Source organism: Scylla paramamosain, chromosome 8 (assembly GCF_035594125.1).
Source record: "Scylla paramamosain isolate STU-SP2022 chromosome 8, ASM3559412v1, whole genome shotgun sequence".
NCBI classification, from domain to species: Eukaryota; Metazoa; Arthropoda; class Malacostraca; order Decapoda; family Portunidae; genus Scylla; species Scylla paramamosain.
The window spans coordinates 10,940,800-10,945,799 of NC_087158.1; the positions used below are offsets into that span (position 1 = coordinate 10,940,800).

Here is a 5,000-nt window from a genome sequence, read left to right on the forward strand (position 1 = left end):
ACTTGCTTCTTAACATTATAAAACATACACACACACACACACACACACACACACACACACACACACACACACACACACACACACACACACACAGACACACACACACACACACACACACACATAGTAGTGACTAGGATGAGTACCCCGCACCCACACCGGCACCCACAAAAATTTCATGTGACGCACAATAATCTCCTAGTAGAGTGTTCACTATTAATTCTAACTGTTAATTGTGGTATTAAAAAATACAAAGATATACCATAATAAACAAATTTAGAAATAAGTATAAGGAAATTATCTTAATTCTGAAGTTGTATTGTGTGACATTCATATTTCAGTGTGAGCTTATGAATGAAAGCTAAAAAACTAGACGCTGTTCCCACTAGATGGAGATAGAAAGATACTGCTGAAAGTTACTTACGCGTCTAAACAGAGTTCCAGTTTACTGGAGGCACTTGTTAGCTTAATGCAGGATTTCTTCTTATAGTGCTGGACAGGCGTGTGAAATTATGAGCATTAGCTTTTCGTCACTGAAGAACAGAGCCAGACTTGGAATTTCTGATATTTCTGTTACCGCCGAGCGGGTGAAAGACCGCCGAGCGAGTGAAAGTTGTTGTTGAGCAAGCGTATGCAAAATAGAGCTAGGTAGTATATGAAGCATGGGTAACACTAAGGAAACTAAGTTAATTAGAGTAAAGATTAAGGAAACTGAATTCATTATAGTAGTTAATTGCAGTAGTGAAGATGTGTGAGAGGAACTAGCTGTGGAGAGCTTAGCTGCAGAGAGGTAGTGATGATCGTGTTTAAGTGGTAAAGTTGATGACATGGCGCGTAGGGTAGATAAGACACAGAGGGATCTCCGTAGAGGAATGGGTCACCCGGAAACTATTGCTGACCTAAGGGTAAGATGGGCAGGCGTGAGGCGCCGAGGGCCAGCAGGAACGAAACCAGGAAGGACAGATTCCTTTGTACCGCCACCGAGTTAGGGTGTGACTACTCCAGGAAAGATTGGATCACCACAATACTGACGCAGGTGTTGCTTGGTGACAGGCTTCTTTAAGACCCCAAACACGTGAGTTCCACATCTGTATAACGAGGGGTTGATTGCCCTAATTAGCATAATCCATGATTAGTGATGCATTATGTTGATACAGTGTGTAATGGCTAGTAGTGCTACGCACGTTTTATGTATGTCTTCAGGCTTGACCGAATGCAATAAACAATTCGCGTCACCGTGTGGGTCTAAAATCCTTTAGCTGCCTCCGGACAGCTACATTTCAGTAACCCACCAGGCTGTTATATTCTTCAGCTGGGAGAGCATCAAAATCATGAGAGCCTACTCACTGATGTTTAGAAAAATAAGTAGTTACTGTATGGTTTTCGGCCATTTAACTGTTGAAAATGTTATGCAGATTGCTGAAACCAACTCAGCGATTTTTTTCCTCTTCATGTAGATGAAGTCGGATTAGTTCCTCCTTTCCAAGTGCCCAGATGATGTGCTGAAAGGTGTCTGTGTTGTTACATATTCTTAATCTTACTGACAAGTTAAGTCGTAATGTCAAAGATGGAGACATAGGCCAAATCCTGTTTTCTATCTTCAAAATTGGCAGGTGGGTAGGTGTGAAATATAAGGTATTTTGTGTACAAAATCTGCATATTTTCAATCACAAGCATGTGCTGTGGCAGCCATCATAATCATGTACGTACAGTGGCCGCTGTGTCACACAACCTGGTCTCTGCTAACCATGGTGTAACATCTAAGGACAGAAACCCATGTAGGATAAGCTAGGCTTCTCGACCAACCGTGGTCCCTCACCTTCACCATTCTGTCTAGCCAACCTGGAATTACTGACGGAGCAGCTTCCTCTCATGATCTACCTCGACTTATATACTATACTATATATACTATATAATAGTAGGTAGTTTGACGCACAAGCGTCTGATAATATAAATATCCAGAAACACAACAACCATAATCCATAATGATGCAATTATAGAGTTCATGTGAAGATGTCCCTTACGCAATACATGTAACACAAAATAATAGGAGGCAGTAGACACCTGCTGAAACGATAATTACTCCCAGTGAGGCCTAAAGCACTGTTCAGGGGTTGCTGTGAACTTATCATTAAACCCAGCTGTGACCTCACTGAACGTTTCCCTTTGTGTCTCACAACACAAGGGGGTAGTCACAGCCTAGCCTCTAAAGACAACTCTCTTCCTCCACACAAAACTACAAGCACCTAATAACGCACACACACTTCACTCAAAAATTTTAAAATCATCATGGCGATTCCTACACCAGCCTCGGAGTCCCCATCTGGGGAGGGGACCATAAATGACCCCAGATCGGACTGCCTTTCTGTCGACGACCATAAGTGTCTTGACACCCCCCCTTAACTTTTTCTTCATTAACTTCTGCAACATTCGCGGTCTAAGATCTAATTTTCAATCTGTAGAACACCACCTCTCCTCTTCTAAACCTCATCTTCTTTTCCTCACTGAAACTCAGGTGTCTGAGGCAACTGACAGTAGCCCCTTTTTTGTTCCCTCCTACTTTCTCTATCCTCATTTTCGATCCAAAGCTGGATGCTGCGTTTATGTGCGCAATGACTTATCCTTCTCTCGTGCCCACGCTCTTGAATCTTCCGAGTTTTCCACCATCTGGCTACGACTACAGAGTCACTCTCATACTAAATTTATCTGTGCTGCATACCTCTCACCTAACTCCTCTGATTATAAGAAATTCTTTGACTACTTAACTTCCAAAGTGGAGCACATTCTGACCCTCTTCCCTTTTGCAGAGATCTCCATTCTTGGAGACTTCAATGTTCACCACCAGCTTTGGCTTTCATCTCCCTTCACTGACCATCCTGGTGAACTAGCCTACAACTTTGCTATCCTCCATGACCTAGAGCAATTGGTGCAACACCCTACTCGTATTCCTGACCGTCTTGGAGATACGCCCAACATTCTTCACCTTTTCCTGACCTCTAATCCTTCTGCTTATGCTGTCACCCTTTCTTCTCCGTTGGGCTCCTCCGATCACAATCTCATATCTTTATCTTGTCCTATCGCTCCAATCCCTCCTCAGGATCCTCCTAAGCGAAGGTGCCTCTGGCGTTTTGCCTCTGCTAGTTGAGGGGACCTGAGGAGGTATTTTGCTGATTTTCCTTGGAATGACTACTGCTTCCGTGTCAGAGACCCGTCTTTGTGTGCTGAGCGCATAGCAGAGGTGATAGTGTCTGGCATGGAGGCGTACATTCCTCACTCTTTTTCTCGTCCTAAACCTTCTAAAACTTGGTTTAACACAACTTGTTCTTGTGCTATACATGATAGAGAGGTGGCCCACAAAAGGTACTTAAGCCTTCCATCACCAGAATCTCATGCACTTTATATTTCTGCCCGGAACCATGCCAAGTCTGTTCTCCAACTAGCCAAAAACTCCTTCATTAACAGAAAATGTCAAAACCTTTCAAGATCTAACTCCCCTCGTGATTTCTGGCATCTAGCCAAAAATATCTCCAATAACTTTGCTTCTTCTTTCCCTCCTCTATTTCAACCAGATGACACCACTGCTATCACATCTATTTCTAAAGCTGAACTCTTCGCTCAAACCTTTGCTAAAAACTCTACCTTGGACGATTCTGGGCTTGTTCCTCCCTCTCCTCCACCCTCTGACTACTTCATGCCACCTATTAAAATTCTTCGCAATGATGTTTTCCATGCCCTCGCTGGCCTAAACCCTCGGAAGGCTTATGGACCTGATGGGGTCCCTCCTATTGTTCTCCGAAACTGTGCCTCCGTGCTTGCACCTTGCCTAGTCAAACTCTTTCAGCTCTGTCTGTCAACATCTACCTTTCCTTCTTCCTGGAAGTTTGCCTACATTCAACCTGTTCCTAAAAAGGATGACCGTTCTAATCCCTCAAACTACTGTCCTATTGCTTTAATTTCCTGCCTATCTAAAGTTTTTGAATCTATCCTCAACAGGAAGATTCTTAAACATCTATCACTTCACAACCTTCTATCTGATCGCCAGTATGGGTTCCGTCAAGGCCGCTCTACTGGTGATCTTCTGGCTTTCCTTAATGAGTCTTGGTCATCCTATTTTAGAGATTTTGGTGAAACTTTTGTTGTTGCCTTGGACATATCAAAAGCTTTTGATAGAGTCTGGCACAAAGCTTTGATTTCCAAACTACCCTCCTACGGTTTCTATCCTTCTCTCAGTAACTTCATCTCAAGTTTCCTTTCTGACCGTTCTATTGCTGCTGTGGTAGACGGTCACTGTTCTTCTCCCAAATCTATTAACAGTGGTGTTCCTCAGGGTTCTGTCCTGTCACCCACTCTCTTCTTGTTATTCATTAATGATCTTCTAAACCTAACTTCTTGTCCTATCCACTCCTACGCTGATGATACCACCCTGCACTTTTCCACGTCTTTTCATAGACGTCCAACCCTTCAGGAGGGAAACATATCACGCAGGGAAGCCACAGAACGCTTGACTTCTGATATTTCTAAAATTTCTGATTGGGGAAGAGCAAACTTGGTATTGTTCAATGCCTCAAAAACTCAATTCCTCCATCTATCAACTCGACACAACCTTCCAGACAACTATCCCCTCTTCTTCAATGACACTCAACTGTCCCCCTCTTCTACACTGAACATCCTCGGTCTGTCCTTTACTTATAATCTGAACTGGAAACTTCACATCTCATCTCTAGCTAAAACAGCTTCTATGAAGTTAGGTGTTCTGAGACGTCTCCGCCAGTTTTTCTCACCCCCCCCAGCTGCTAACTCTGTACAAGGGCCTTATCCGTCCATGTATGGAGTATGCTTCACATGTCTGGGGAGGTTCCACTCATACTGCTCTTCTAGACAGGGTGGAATCAAAAATTTTTCGTCACATCAACTCCTCTCTTCTAACTGACTATCTTCAGCCTCTCTCTCACCGCCGCAATGTTGCATATCTAGCTGTCTTCTACCGCTATTTTCATGCTAAC

At 43.4% G+C, this 5,000-nt stretch overlaps 1 protein-coding gene across 1 annotated transcript in view; it reads right to left on the reverse strand.

The window, feature by feature from the left end:
• Positions 1–5,000, reverse strand: part of LOC135102780 (chorion peroxidase-like) — a 50,354-nt gene that overhangs the window by 41,541 nt on the left and 3,813 nt on the right. The gene's annotated exons all lie outside the window — the stretch shown is intronic.